Source organism: Musca autumnalis, unplaced genomic scaffold, assembly GCF_047663935.1.
Source record: "Musca autumnalis isolate F117 unplaced genomic scaffold, ASM4766393v1 scaffold_1, whole genome shotgun sequence".
Classification (NCBI taxonomy): Eukaryota; Metazoa; Arthropoda; class Insecta; order Diptera; family Muscidae; genus Musca; species Musca autumnalis.
Window position 1 is genome coordinate 263628546 of NW_027411644.1, and position 17352 is coordinate 263645897.

At 36.4% G+C, this 17352-nt stretch overlaps 1 protein-coding gene across 1 annotated transcript in view; it reads right to left on the minus strand.

Annotated features, from left to right (window-relative positions):
• LOC141389494 (headcase protein-like) overlaps positions 1-17352 on the minus strand; it is a 518007-nt gene that overhangs the window by 124464 nt on the left and 376191 nt on the right. The gene's annotated exons all lie outside the window — the stretch shown is intronic.

The following is a 17352-nucleotide window of genomic DNA, read 5'->3' on the forward strand; positions in this document are numbered from 1 at the left end:
CGATATGAGGGTTTTTTTACAACTTTCGGGTTGTTTTCTTAAGAAGTATGGACAAAGACATGGTCTTAAAGTGAACTTATCCCAAATTTTCTGTGGGAGGGACCCGAAGGAGTGAACAAATATAGTCCATATTCGAACCTGATCTATATCTGGTAGATATATTAGGATGTGTAAAGTATAGACCAAATCGGTCACTTCCTAAAAGACTTATCGTGCGCACAATTTGTCCGAACATTTTTGAACATTTGTGGGGGAGGTACCTGAAGAATTGGATCGATATGCGTTATCTTCGAACTTAAACAAAGTTTGGACAAAATATTACGAAGGCCAAATTTTGGACCGAATCGGCAGATCCGTTCGAGAGGTTTTTTGCACCTTTCAGGCTATTTTCTCAGGAAGTAAGTCTGATGAAACTTATACCGTCGTATGGAGGGCAGCAAATACAAGTTGTTACAACAAAAAGGCTTATCGTGAGCACAATTTTTCCGAACATTTCTTAACTTTTGTGGGAGAGGTACCTGAAGGAGTGGAGCTTATCTACGAACGTAACTAAGTCTGGACAAAATGTTACGAAAGCCAAATTTTGGTCCGGTTCATCCGTTCGAGAGTTATCGTGCGCACCAGCTAGCCAGACAGACAGACGGACATTGCTAAACCGACTCCAAATTGTCTGAAAAGGATTTCGTCCAAACATACTTAGGGTCTAAAACCATTATTTCGATGAGGCACATTTTGCCCGTATGAAAGTGTATATACCCTCGTTAGCATAAATGCTGAGGGAATAAAAAGAGCCAATGGAATATCTCAATCGATACATATGTTCATTTAAGTTAACGGAACTAAAATCGGTGAACAATTTGAAATTTAGTTCAAGTATAAGTTGACTTGAGATTTATTTGTGACAAAAATAAAAACCTGCACAGCGCAGAAAAGAAAATGTCCAGCACAACAGCTGATAATGGAGCGGATCTGGTGGTAAAGTCTTGAAGTAAATGTCCGACACCCTTTGATCGCTAGGTCGACGGAGGGAGTTTTCGGCATCCTTATGACGACAAAATCACAATTATCTATGACAACATTCATCAAATAAAAACTATAAAAAAACACGAAAGAAATTACAAATGAAACCCCTAATGTTAACGACATCTACAAATCTGTTAAGACCAAGGTATGTAATATGTAGGGTTTTGGGTAGGGAAATCCCGCACCGGGAATTCCCGGGAATTCTCGGTTTTTTGGTTACAGGATTTTCCCGGGAAACAAAATCATATTTCCCGGGAAATCGGGAAATATCTTTTTACATTTATCACAATTAATATTGAATTACTGAATAAACAATGCCCGTCGATTTTTTACCGTAGAATCAGAATTCGATTAGATTTTACAGAATCAATAAATTACAAAATATTCGGAAATAACTTTAATCTACAAAAGTGCTTTTAGAGAAAAAGTTATAAGAGCCGCACCAAAAACGTGGACTATAACGACGAATTTTTATTCCGTTTTAATTAAGTGCTAAAGAATATATTCTATTTTAAAGTCCCATTTTTATACCCTCAGCCATTGGGCTAAAGAGGGTCCGGCTTGCTGGCTGGTGCGCACGACAACTTTCGAACGAAACCGCCGATCAGGTCAAAAATTTGGCATTCGAGATTTTTTCAAACATAGTTTAAGATCGAAGATGGACCATATCCCCTCAAAAGTTCAATAATTATCGCTAAAATGGTGCGCACCATAACTCTCGAAGGGAATAACAGAATCGGTCATAATTTTGCATATGGTAATATTAGTTCCAGGCATATAACGGGTTCCACACAAAATTCGGAAAAAGTGAAGGGTTAGAGCTCCTCTCGGATCGATTTGAAATTTTTTCAGCAATTTGACTTTACGGCCCCTTTTACGACGATACAAATTTTGTCGGGGACAAGTCCATACTTCCTGAGATAATGTCTTTAAAGCTCCAAGAAACATTGACGGCAACAACTAAAATGGAAAATTGGCAAGGTAACTCCCGCAGGAAGTTTCTGATTGGTCCTAACTTTGCATATCGTATTATTTCATCTAGTCATGTATCAGGTTGGAATATGGAATATATCGGTCCAGCCCTTGGGATACCTCCAACACAAAATTTAGGAAAAGTGCAGTTTAACAGCTCATCTCGAATCGTTTTGAAATTCTTCCCAAAAAGCCTGCCGATACCAACTACATTGGGTAGTACGAAAGATAACCGTCGAAGGGAGAAATCTCTTTTTTAAATGTTTGGCAACATGTTTTGTGTGCTAGTTAAAACGGTACAATTTTTTTCGGGGCAAATACATACTTTCTAAAAAATTGGCACAAAAACTCAAAAAGCCCCTAGAAACGTCAGGAGTATTGTGTTTTCCTCTTTTCTTTAGGTCCGAGGCTGAGGGTATATCTCAGTCGGCACAGCTGACTGATACTTTTTACTTGTTTCAAGCAATCTTAAGCATAGGAATAAAACATACGATTTTTGAGGTCTATAAAATTGGAATTTCTGATCAATAACTTCATTGTTTGAGCCAAATCACTTTCCATAGAGCGATTTCATTAGCTTTGAATAATGGAAACGGTAAGTGTGGGCAAAATCCCGGCACCATGGTGCATTTTTCCATATTTTTTCGTTTAATCGATAGAGCGAAAACGTGTCATCCATTTTTGAGCCCGCAACTCTGGGAAAATATTGTATTTCATATAAGTTACTATCGGAAGATAAAAAAATCGCGGAAATATTGATCCACTCTCGTATTTTAAAATTTCCCGGGAAATCCCGGATTCCCGGGAATGGAGATTTTTTGATTCCCGTTTCCCGGGAATGATAAAAACCGGGAAAACCCAAAACCCTAGTAATATGTAATTCTGCATATGGAATGTTCGGACTTTTCATAAAGAAGGCAAAATGTAGGCACTAGGTATTAGCAAGCAACGACCAACAGAAAATTAGTATACCCAAAGTGACAACATACATGTGAAAAAGCAGATGGTCTGATGGCGGCCTTAACAAGATTTAAAGTTCACACACAGCCATAACACGAGAGACTAGTTTACTGTGTTTGTAGTTAATCGGGTGGTAAAACATCCATCCCGAGGATAACAAATGTGTGAGCCAAATCAGGAGAAAAATGCATTAATCCAAACACACTATTAATGTACACACGCGTGACACGAAACACGATTTTAGGGAAAGCACGACTAAAAAAATATTTTTTAAAAAAAATGCTTAAAAAGCCCCAAAAAAATCTCGGCGCTAAGTGGGTTAAGGCTGGTAACCGCAAAATAAAATACTCATGTTCTGAGAAGGAATTTCTCCCTCCACACACACAATTGAACTCTTTGAAAAACCATTGAGCCGAATAACCTATTACCAAGCACTATCGAAAGCACTTAATACTAAATGTACCCGTGTAACACGAAACGATTTTAGAGGAAACACGACACGAAACACAGGTCGATCTGCTCCTCTAATTTAAGTGTACCTATGATTAAGGTTCCGCAGAAAATTCTACTGAATGTATACAACCCAGGCAGAAAGACGTCAACAACACTGAAGAAGCAATGATTAAAATTCCACAAAACCAATGCTAAATGATGATACTGACTGTATACAACCCAGCCAGAATGAAGTCTAAACGACTGACTAATATTAAGGTCGCAGTAGCTGATGTATTTAAGCAGGGATGCCAACTGTTCCGAGGTAAAAATCGCTACACCCACATACGCACCCTATGTCAGTAGCGATTTTTACCTTAAAACAGTTGACATTCCTACTTAAACGGTGGTTTTTGTACGTCAAAAATCACCACATGTAGCGGGAAAACCACCAAGTTGGCACCCCTGTATTTAAGGCTGGTATCGCCTAAATAGACCTCTGAGAGAGTTTTTATCTCCGCACACACACACAATTCAACTGATTGAAAAATCTTAAACTCACACAGTCACACACAACAGTTCTCTTAAGTATGCAATAGAAAATATGGTGACGATAGCTGGTGTAAGCCGACACGCTTATAAAATTCATCTGTCGTTTCGGAAATAACACAGCCGAACTATCCATTTTTGTCTATGATTCATACACAAAAATGGGACAGCATAATATGTTCCATCAGCCCGACTCTTGACCAAATTGTCTACTACTTTCTGAAAATTGATTTGTCTTCCCGTTTTAGTACCTCTTATCTAGAAACGGTATGTAAAACAATGCAAATCCTTGTATCTTGTCAAAAAGTTTTTATTATTTTTATTATTATTATTTTAAACCTGTTAAATAAATAACAATCTATAACTGTAAATACCACTTTAATTTACGTAAAAAACCTCCCAAACCCCAAAATTAACCGGCAAATAAAATACCAATTGTGCGATTAAATAACTTGATCGATTACGTTTTTGCGGAAAATTAATACCAGTGGGAGTTCCCATTTATCTAAATTAAATTTAACTCTAATTCATATCATTCGATCAATAAAATAACAACTAACGAAATAAAACAAAAAAACAACAACTTTTGATTTCGTTTAAGAGTCACAAATTGGTTGGTTGGTTGGTTGGGTAGTTCAGTTGATTTGGTAATTTCGCTACGACCAACATCAACAGATATCGATAATTGCTTGTCTAAGAGCTGCTGATAGTGGGACCCACAACCGAGCAACACCAACCACCGCCACCCCACACAGAGAGGGAGCTGCTGATAGTGTCTAGTGGGTCGGTCGCTGGCTGTTGTCTTCGTTCGTCGGTCTAATAAAACAAAACACAAAAAAAAACAACAAATACCAAACACACAACTCGTGAACAGCAACACAGCACTCGTGCTCATTATAGTTCACTAACCTACGACAATAATTAGTTAAATGACTATAGCAAAAGCCAAACAAACAATAAATAAATAGACAAAAAAATAAAACAGCAACAACCACAACAAAGTAGAGAGCTGCATATGAACGAAATGAAAAAAAAAAAACAACAAAACGCTTTGTTATCAAATACACACAGTGTAACAAAAAATTAATTATGATGTTTTCTTTTAAAGTTACTTTTTTATGACTTTTAAAGGTGATAAAGGGAAATTTACATTCTGCAGAAGAATTCTGGCTTTAAACGTGATATCCATAGGTATTGAGATATTCCCTGTGGCTATATTTGTATATGTATTGAGTCTTTTCTTTTTAAACAATAAGAAGACAATTGATACAATATGATAAATAATCCTTAAGACTATAATGTATTATCTTAATAACATTGTTTGTTGAACAGCATCATGCGTTACCTAAGAAGGTTAAGATATAGTGGAAATAACAAGGAATAGTGTACGCTCTTGCTCCCGGGACTTTTACATGTGATTTGAAAAATATACTTAGATAGAAAAGTTCTTTGGTTGAATATGTAGAGTCGAGGTGTTCGGAGAATGAGTAGTTGTGAAATAACGCCAAAAAACTCATCAAAATATCTACGTGATGGTGAATATATGCGTCATATGGAACACGCAACTATATACCAGGGCCCTATTCCACGAAACAACTTATCAACTTTTCAATATGCACTTAGCAATATTTTTGAAAATGTTCACAATTTTGTGTTCCACAGAACCGTTATTTTTGGTAAGTGATATGTTAGTTGAGTGTCTAAGTTATTAACATTTCATTTGCTCTCTTTTAAATTTCTGTTCCACCAACGTTTTCTTCTGCTAATTTTTGATAAGTGCAAAGTGAAAAGCGATAAGTTGTTTCGTGGAATAGGACCCTGGTAATATTATGCGAATGAATAATGAATCATGTGTCTGTCCATCAGAAAGGCATATGAAAACGACAATATGACTCTATATGATGAGAGAAAAAAAAGAAAGGCTCTGATAGGATAATATATCGAAGTATATTATTCAATTGTGGAGAGAGGCAACAACAAGTCGACGTAGTTCGGAACAAAGACTAACTTCTCCATAGAGTAGCACTTGGAGACCGATGAATTACTACTTTATTCGTGTTAAGGATATTATTTTGTGTAAAAATTGCCACTTGAGCCTTGAAAATAACTTCGTTATAGAGAAGTATTCGTTACAGGGAAGTTAATTATAGAGAAGTTCGACAGTATATTCTTTGTTCGCTCTTGGAACGGTCTTGGTTTGGGCACATAAGTATTCAACACCCCCTAGCTACAGAAATATTAACTAAGCTAACATACATATGTATGCAATTGACATGTGTGGTGCATACTTTTAGGCAACGTTTCAGTTTTCCCTTAATATATTTAACACTGGATTTTTAATATAGCAATAATTATTTTAGCAATGAAAGGGCTCATATGAACGTGAGGTTCATGTTTCCAGGCGACAGCTGCTACAGAGAGGGATTCAAAATCAACACAGTATGGCGTGTTCATTTTTTTACATTTTTTCGAATCTGACAACTAGTGGTGCCAATATGAGCACTTGCGCGCACAATTTTTATTATTTCGATCACAAACGTACTAACTTTGACCACGGTACGTTGTCAATTCTCGGAACCGTTGACAATATCTCGTTGTCAAATTGACAACGGTGTGATCATTTCGACCACAAACGGTGTTGATACACTATAGACAACGGATGTGGTTAGTTTGACCACGTATGGTGTCATTTTTTCTATGTTGTTTAAGTAGCTTGTTATTTTCTTTGTATGTATATCCTGCACCATATTATGTGGGGTATATTAGATTTTTTTCGGCTTGTAGCACATCGAAAAAAGTTTTGAGTCGGTTCGTCTATTGTAATTAGCCTAGCATTCAAACGAGTTCAGAATGGATGCTAACATTTTGTAAGCACGCGTGACACGAAACACGATATTAAAGACAGAACGACACAATAAGTAAAAAAGTATCAGTCGGTTTTGCCAACAGAGATATACCCTCAGCCTATGTATAGGGTCTTTTCAGAATTTTGTGGCCCTTTTTGGACAATTAAAGTTAAGTTAGGGAAGTGGATCTCATTTAGGGAGTCATATCTTCTTGATAGATATCGCGCCAACTAGCCATTTCAGTGAGTCATCGTATTCATTTTAGACCAGTTTGCCAGGAAGCATGGACTTATCCACGGAAAACATAATATCGTTCTAGACATGACCACAACGAACATCATCCGTATACATTTACAAAAGATCTTCGAACAGAGCCTTAACTGCACTTAGACAGAAACTTTGAACTTTTATGGGAGAGGTACCCTAAGAAGAGGACCTATATGGACCATTTTAGAAGTTAAACTATATTTGGACAAAATATTACGAGATCCAAAGTTTGGACCAAATTGGTTGATCGGTTCGGGAGTTATCGTGCTCTCGAGCCACTACATAGGATGCCATGGGGTTTTTACACCTTTCGGTCGAAATTTTGTGTGGGAGGTACCCGAAGGAGTGGACAAAAATAGTTTATATTCAGACCTGATCTATATCTGATAAATATATTGCGATGTGTAAAGTATGAACCAAATCTGTCACTCCCTTCAAGACTTATCGTGGCCACATTTTTCCGAACATTTTTGAATTTTTGTGGGGAGTTACCTGAAGGAGTGGACCGATATGGCTTATCTTCGAACCTAAACTAAGTTTGAACAAAATATTTCGAAGGCCAAATTTTGGACCGAAGCGGCAGATCCGTTCGAGAGTTATCTGGCGCTCCAACCACTACACACAATGTCATGGGGGTTTTTGCACCTTTTGGACTATTTTCTCAGGAAGTATGTACTTGCCCCTGATGAAACTTGTACCGTCGTATGATTGGCAGTGAATACAATTTGCTACAGCAAAAATCAAAGCGATTGGAGAGCTGGTCCTAAACTGCACTTTTCCGAAATTTTGTGTAGGAGGTACCCGAAGGAATGAACCGTGTAGGATGTGTAAAGTATGGACCAAATCGGTCACTCCCTTCAAGACTTATCGTGGCCACATTTTTTCCGAACATTTTTGAATTTTTGTGGGGGAGTTACCTGAAGGAGTTGACCGATATCTCTTATTTTCGAACCTAAACTAAGTTTGAACAAAATATTTCGAAGGCCAAATTTTGGACCGAAGCGGCAGATCCGTTCGAGAGCCGAAATTTGAACCGAATCGGTTCATCCATTCGAGAGTTATCGTGCGCTAGAGCCAAACAGACAGAGTGACGGACGGACATGGCTAAATCAACTCCAAGTTGTCTGAAACGGATTTCGTCCAAACATACTTGGGGTCTAAAATCATTATGTTGATGAGGCACATTTTGCCCGTATGAAAGTGTATATACCCTCGTTACCATAAATGCTGAGGGTATAAAAACAGTGCGACCGCCATCCTCCTCAGTATAATGTAGCAATAATGAATGTTGCACGGAAGAAATACTAGAAAATGTCACTGAATATATTCCACCAAGCCAGAGTCGGGTAAAACCGTCAAAAGAATAATAAGACCACAGAAGCTTATGTATTCGTATGCAAGGCAATAAGCTGATAAGGTGTACTCATTTTTAATGACGAATAGACATTCGCTAAGTAGAATCAATATTAAAATGTTTTTTAAGGCTTCGAAAAAAATAATTTGCAATGTATTCTTGATCAGTAGGAAGTTATGAGTCGACCTACCAATATCCGTCTGTCCGACTGCTTTTCCAATTGTAACGCATCGATGAAATAAATAATTTGCGATGTATTCTTGGCAAGGAAAAAGTTCTGTGTCGATCGACCAATATTCGTCCGTCTGTTCTAATCACTTTAGCATCCAAACGAATTGAGATTGGATGCTAAACTGTTGTACAGATGCGTGACACGATCTTATAGGAAGCACGACACGAAAAACAGTGTGACCAGTACCCTGCTTTAATATAAGTGTAGTCATGATTAAGGTTCCTTAGAATCAAGATGAGAAGATGTTTTTGAATGCGGGACACCAAGCTAGGAAACCAACTGAAGAATAAGACCGCAGCAGCTGTTTTTCAGATGAATTAACACCCGATAATTAGAATCAATATAAAATCATGTTTATAACGTATCGAAAAAAATATTTTTTATCTGGATAAAGGTCTAAAAGCCTCGACACATAAGAAGCATGGCATTCTTGCTTAAGTCATATCTGGTAAATGGCTAAAGACCAAGACCAAGTTCGACCTAATTCAAATGTGATTCTGAGGCCTTAAGTCGTTTATAACGCATCGAAAAAAATTATTGGAGAAATATTTTTTATCTGGATAAAAGCCTAAGTCTGTCCGCCCGTCTATCGCACAAACGAGTTGAGTTAACATTTTATAACAACATTAACATTGTATAATCACGTGCCACGCATCATGATCTTAGGTAGATCACGGCACGAAAGAAGGAGTTTAGTTATAATGCTACAATTGTGTACAAATGCGTCTGTTTTTGAAGGCAGGTTTTTATTATCCCCATACAATGGTATCTCCGAACTTCTAAGGTGATTTTTTGTTAAATTTCACCGCACTCCAAAATGTTATGTCATTTATTGGGATTGAACATGCGAACTATATGTAATGAAAAACATTAGTAGGTTTGTTTTGCAAAATTTTAAGAAAATATGCCATTATTTCTCCTCCAACTGGTAATGCAGAATTTAGCTTGTTGACATTATTTGTTAGAAGTTATTCGGCTCATGTGGCTAAATTCTTCATGAAAAATTGCGGATATAAGTCCACGTATATGTTTAGCCCCCATATAAAACCAGCTCCCAATTTGAAGTATTGTAAGGTTTAAACTAAATTTCCTAAGCGAATATTGGTTTCCCTATGATGAGAGAATGTAAAGTTCATCTCAGCCGAACGTAATGCCTTTTTACTTCCTCTTAGTAAGTGTTACTGCTTTCAAAAAGAAAACTACATCATGGAAATCTACGAATTCCTAACAAATCAATTTCATATCCATATCGCCTTTAAAATTTTCTACAATTACATTATATGTCATTCGTTACATGTCAAATTGCGCACACAAACCATAATTACAATGAAAAAGAGAACTCTGCAACACACAATCTTAGGGAGATGGAAAAGTAACGCCCATTGGCAAAAAAAAAAAGAAAAACGCCTTGGCCATAAAAAAACTGAAAACTAAGTGTTTGGAGCTACAAATAGCACCAACTAGATTTTATTGTATCCAATTACCCCCGAAAAAAAAGAAACTGCATTTGAAATGCATTCGAAAAAATTAAACCTACATGCAAATTAACATTTCAAATATTTTTGCCAAAAAAAGCTAACGCCTTATATGCATAAATAACAACAAAAAATAGGAATCTTAACGAAATCAAAAATACAATGTTACAATATCTATTTACAGCAACAGCAATATTAGGTTGATTGTTCCAAATGTATGGTGCGGTGCCATGTCTAATATTTTCTAATGAATTTCGTCGTCGTTTCATATGGTTTTATGTTTGAGCAACATTTGTTCAAAATGCTTGATAGCGGAGACCCCCCAATTCCCACTTTGGTAAGGCAAAAACAAAGCAACGGAAAAAAGAGATAAGCTGCCACTTCTACAACACCTAAAATAACCGACATTTTATAACGCCAACAAACGCCACATCTCAAACACCAAAAACTATGAAACATGGAAAAGACAAATGAATACCAAAGGAGTTTCCATAGAAGGCAGCAAAAATATAAGTAATATGTTGCACTAAAAACTGCAGTTGTTGCAATTGCAGCAACAACATATGTACATACTCGTCGTCGTATATTCATATCTCTTGGTAGTGCCGATAGCAACAAGCGAACATATTTAAACGTTGGTTTGTTTCGCCGCCGTGTATTTCTTATTTTGTTGTTTGCTAAACACATAACTATGTCGAAAAGTCAATGAACGCTGTAAGCGTCAACCAGACCGCCAAAAGCTGGCGGCGGCGGCAATAAGCAAGCAAATGAGGAAGGCGGCAACTAGGCAGCTCCCAACAAACAAACAAATAGCAAAACGTAGAAAGAAAAAAAATTATGACGGACCCGGATCAGAGTCTATGCAACTTGACAATTGCCGTCCGTCTAATGGCCACCACTACCGCCAACACTGCCACGTTGCTCAGAAACCAGCAACAAGTCACAAGTGTGGCTGTGTTTGGAACGAAAATGCCAAAGAAAAATGTGCACTTTGGAAAAACGTGCACAAATTTGTGATAATTAAGACAGAAATGTAAAAGTGAGGGAGGGCCGTTTTAAAGGGCTGTGTTTCGGTCGGCTACCGTTTTGGCCTGTAGCCGTAAAATTGTCTATGGCATGGAATTTTAATTAAAACAGAAGAAATTTCACAAATGATAAACTAATTAAGAAGTAATAGGTAAGAGATAACGACGATTTACAGCAATTGTAGAGCAAAATGTTGTTATTGATTAGAAATTGAGTTAAGCCTAATTTACACTAGCATCTTAAACCAGTAGTTGGGTCAAATACGTTGGTTTTTGAATACCTGTTCTTTGGAATTGTGACAATTATTGGAATTGTGACTATTTAGTAAATCTGTTAGATGTAAATTTGGCTTTAGGGAAATATAAAATTGAAAACAAAAACAGCCTTGTATTATTATTTTGTTACAAAATAAAAGAAGTAAGAAATTGGGGTTATTTCCTTAAAAGTATGCACCATATATAAAGTTACACAAAAATATACATATAAAAGATTGCGAATCGGAGATAATTTTATAAAATCACTTGACATTACTGAATGTGACAAACATATCCCTTAGAACATATTACAAATACACACATATAAAAAATCGAGGGGGAATCCACTAGTGTGGATCTTACACCAACTGTCTATAATAGCAAAGCAATTTTGGCTTAATATTTAAACTTCTCTGTAACTGTTGTGGTCGGCGATAATGCGTTGAAAATGGTATCCGGCTAAACTTTATGGGATGTTCGTGAAAAAAAAAATAAAAAAAAAAAAAAAAAAAATTTTCTTAAAGTATATATTAAAGGTTTACCCATACCCATCACTTTCAAAATATGGAAAAAATTGTATTGGCTTATTCTGAAGTACAAGTAGCAGTACACTCTACCGCAGAAAATGTCAAGTCTCGGAGCAAAATAGGCTATTTTGTGTGTAGAGCAGTGCTTACTAGCGAGCCTTTACTGAGAGCAAGTTAGCGTAACTTTCAATGTAAAACACACTGTAATGCAGTGTCGACCAAGAAGAGCGAAGCCACAAATGTGAATGTATTCAAAACATTGGTTATTTATGACAGTGTGTTAGTAAGATTGTATGCACGCAAGCTACAAAACAAAAACAAATCTAAACATTTGCTCTCTCTTGCACGCTCTTTATTTGTGTTAGGATCGTATGTTTGTGAATTGGCGAAAATCTTCGTAACCAGCGACAAATGGCTGTTCGGCACCGCCGTAATGCAGGGGTGCTCAGAATAGTTCGTGTATTAGTAGTGGTAAGACGCTCTACACATTACTAAGCAATGGCAAATGAGAAATAAAGAGAGAATACGTGCGGTTTGTTTTTACGCTACCGTAAGGAAGTGATCACCAATGCTGTAATGTATGCTCATTTGCTCTCAGTAAGGGCTCGCTCGTTAGCACAGGTGTAGAGGCGCAAATTAACACGCGTTTTTCACGAAATCGAATTTTTGAAGTCGGTGCCAACGATAGCTCGAAAATGAATAGACCGATCGTCATATATTTTGGTGAGCTTATGAAATACATAAAAAAGTTTGTCTTTAAGCGAGACAGATTTTTTTTAAATTTTTATGAGTTTTTGGAAAACAACTGTAATTTTTAAGATAAAATTTTGTTTTCTATAGTTCACATTTTTTAAAATTATATTTCGTTTAAAGACAAGATTTCTATGTTCTAAAAACGCTCACAAAAATATGCAAAGATCGGCCTTTTCGTTTTCAAGCTATCGTTGGTACCAACAAATTAGTTGGTAACTATTATAAAAAAGGTTTAAAAACTACAATGTGTGATGCATACTTTTAGGATATATGTACCAATATGCAAAGACAGATATGATATCGGATCATGTGCTTCACATCTTTTATGAGGTTTATGCAGACAATGATGTCTGTAAATGGCAAACTAAGATAGGCACGGTGCTCTTGAATCAAATTTAAATGGAAGGTGCTTACACCTGGGAAGTTTTTGCGGATTCTGAAACTGCAATGTTCATAGATGAGAAAAATCAAAAACAAAAAAATCGTCGGAGCGCTTTTTTAATAAATCGCGATTCATGTTGACATTTTTAGGGGTTGTTTAGGTTTTCACGATTTTGCTTAGAAAGCGCTAGTCCTATCAAAATGAGACTAATGAAAATGTTGTAGCTATGAAAATTCACTACAAGATTGACCTTTATGGTATTTTCGTAGTTTTTACCATTTTTGAGATACAGAAGTTCAAATTGGGACAAACCACTGACTGTATCGTCCCCTTATAAAACAATGCCATGTAGGGTGTGCCTTAACTAACTTTTGATGAAAACCGCTTACACAGGGGAAGTTTTTGTGAATTCTGAAACAGCAATGTTCATAGATGAGAAAAATCCAAAAACAAGAAAAAATCGCTGTAGGGATTTTTAAATAAATGGCGGTCAAAATTCAAATTTTTAGGTGCTTTTTAGGTTTCGCAATTTTGCTTGGAAACCGCAAGTCCAATCGAAATGAAGCTAAAGAAAATGTTGTAGCTGTGAAAATTTTCTAGAGGATGACGTTTATCATTTGTTCCCAGCCTGTACCATTTTTCAGATAAAGAAGCTCAGTTTACATTTTTAGGTTTTTTGTTAGGGTTTCGCGATTTTGCTTGAATACCGTAAGTCTTATCGAGATGGGACCTGAGAAAATCTTAAAGCTGTGAATATTCTCTACAAGACTGGCTTAAGTAACTTATCCTAAGTTGTACCATTTTTTTAAATATATAAGTTTAAGTTGGGAATTTGCAGTCATGACATTGTTTTATAAGGGGGCGATACAGAATTGAATTGAATTTGAATTGTCCCAATTATCTCAAAAACGGTAAAACCGATGAAAATACCATAAAGTGCAATCTTGTAGAGAATTTTCATAGCTACAACAATTTCTTTAGTGCCATTTTGATAGGACTTGCGGTTTCTAAGCAAAATCGTGAAAACCTGAACAACCCCTAAAAATGTCAACTTAAATCGCGATTTATTTAAAAAGCACTCCGGCGACTTTTTTTTTGTTTTTTGATTTTTCTCATCTATGAACATTGTAGTTTCAGAATCCGCAAACACTTTCAAGGTGTAAGCACCTTTCATTTAAAATTGTTTCAAGAGCACCGTGCAGGTTAACTGACTTCAATGTGTGATGCATACTTTAAGGTATCTGTACAACAGACGCAGCCAGGGGGAGGTCAGGCCAATTAGTTGTCAATGAGAGCCGTTCCTAAAATTTTCTGAGCTACATTTTTGCTGAACATTTCGAAGCTGAAAAATGTTACCTTGTGGTATTTTTATAGCGGTTCTTGAAATAAGGGACGAAAAGGACATTGAAGGCGAGTTAGAAGATCGAAATGCTCTACGAAAATAATTCTCATTCGATTTGACTGAAGACATGTCATCTCATCAATAAACTATAAACAACAGTTAACAAAGATATAACGCTAATTTCATATGCCTTACAGGGTCTTCAGCAGACGAATCTGTCCTTCGGGGTTCGGGCTCTCATCCCCAAAAGGAATTTTCCACGCCCCAACATTTCGGTCCAAAGTGTTTTCTAACTGGCCGCCTCTATGAGAAACGCCAAAAAATGAATGGAAAGATCACGTCAGGAAGAAAACCTGGAAACTTAATTTTAGGATTAAAAGTTCTGAGAAAGTCATTGAGGTCGTCTATCTTTTAGCGATGAACTTTTTTATAAGAAAACAAATCTCTTCCAACGCTAAGTAAACCGACCGAAGGAGTCCATATTTGAACCTTATCTATGATCGGCAAAAATATCACGACGTGCTATGTTTGGACCAAATCGGTTACTCTTTTTCTTTTGTAGTTATCGTACGCATCATTTTAGCAAATTTTGACTTTTGTGGGTACAGCTTCATGTAGGAGTCGACCGAGTTGTCCTAACTTCGACCTTTTCTGAATTTTTAAAAACATATTACGAGGTACAATAGTTCACTGCGTACCCAGTGTACCACTGCAACATAAGGGTACGAAATGTTCAATAAAATTCTCTTCTTTGAAGTCCATTACGAAGTGACGGAATGACAAGCATCAGAACCATCCGTTAGAAGACGCAGGAAATATAATCATCTCGAAGTCTGTAACCGAACCTTGGAAAAAAGGTCTTATTTAGCTATATTTACTTAACCCCCACAAATCCTTCCTTTACATACCGAGTAGGTGGACTTTACGCAATGACGAGCTTACTAGCCAAGTGTAAAGTAAAGTAAAGTTTTCAGCAAATTTTTTCGTTGAAATTGCGAATTTGTTTACCATTTTTATACCCTCAGCCTTGAGGCTAACGAGAGTGTATACACGAAATAAAGGGTTTAGACACCAAGTATGTTTGGTGGAAATTTGGTTTCAGATAATTTTGAGTCGATTTGGCCATGTCCATTCATAATATTTTGCCCAAACTTAGTTTATGTTTGAAGATGGGCCATATCGTTCCGCTCCTTCGTTTACCTCCCCCACAAAAGATCAACATTTTCTGTAAAATGCTGTGAACGAAAACTCTCGAAGTGAACAATTGATTTAGTTCAAATTTGGCGAAACATATTATCCTTTCCAGAAATAGATCGGGTTCAAAAATGCTCCACTGCTTCGGTTACCTCCCACACAAAGTTCAGAAAAAGTGAATTTTAAGAGCTCCTCTCGGATCGTTGTGAATTTTTTCAGCAGGTTGTCCTTGCAAACTCATGATACAAAATTAATATATTTTATACATGGTATAATTATTGTGTTTGCTTCTGTTTTGGTCATAGCCTGAGGCTATATCTCCGCCAGCACAGCAGACTGATACTTTTTTACGTGATTTTTCGAATAAGAATATTTTCTCAATGTTAATTGGATTTTAACTGCTAATAAATTCCCGCTTGAATAGCTCTATTTAATCATGAATCGCACCTCAAATTCTTGTAAATATACAATAAAAATACTAGCTTTTATTTTAAGTCATTCTTATAAAAACATCATTGATTTTTACATTGCCTAAAAGTATGCATCACGCTTCATTGATTCAGTGAATAAAAATAATTTATTTGAAATGTTTGCGATCGATGTGATTAAATACTCACTATATACATACAATCATTAAAATTAATTAACCATAATAATAATTAGGGAAACTTGTAAAATAACAAACCCATTGCAACTTATCCCTCTCTCCAGTAGGCAATTTTAAACAATATTTTATACCTGCAGTTATGACTCATAATGGTTCATAACAAAACCACAAAACACCAATTGGCTATTAGAACGTAACAAAAAGAATCATCCACTGAAAAAAATCTGAAGTTCAACAACAAAGCACACTCAAGGAACGGAAACTTCTAGAAAAGGAAACGGAAAACACCAAACAACATATCATATGAATATTTATGAGGAAAGTCAATGATGATGGCGAGTGAACATGAAAATCTGCTGCATGTTGCATGCATGCATTTTCAATTTCAATGTGAAAAAAGTGAAAATTTCTACATAGAGTTTTGAAAACACACAATAGAACGAATGGCTATTTTAAAACATTACAAAAGTTCAAATTCTTAAAATGCATGCGAAACATTTTTCTACACACTTTAAAAAACAAGTATTTTGTTCTATAAAAATATCACATAATCTCCACGGAATATATTTTTCTTTTGCATTCGTATACGCACATTAATATGGCAAAAAAAAAGAAAAAAACAAACCTACAAACTGCAATGAACTCATGTGATCCGAGGCAAAAACTACCAACACATGGTGTCAGTGCATGCTTGACGTCTCATATATTTTTAAAGTCACATAGTTGAAACGTATCTCTATCGTTGTTGCTTCTTTGGTGTTTTTTTCTTTTTATTTTTTTTACTAAATAATATAAATATATTTATTATTTTTTTGTTTAAAAATTTTTCCACTGCATCTACTGTATGTGTGGATGGATGTTTGTTGCGTGTATTTATTTTGCTTAGGGTTAGCGACCGCAAAACTATCTGACATTAGATTGTGATGGCGGCCAAACGACAACAGCCGATGCAACTGCACTGTCTGTCATTGCGGGCTGAATGACTACGTTATCGGCAACTGCAACGTAATTGCAACAGCTACCTAGCTAGGTCTACGCCGCCACACACAACAACAAGGCGCGCTCAATTTCATCCGAAAATCCAATCCAACTGCATAATAACAAGGCAACCGACCGGCATGCGGTCAGAGAGCGGACATAGCCATGACGCGACACTA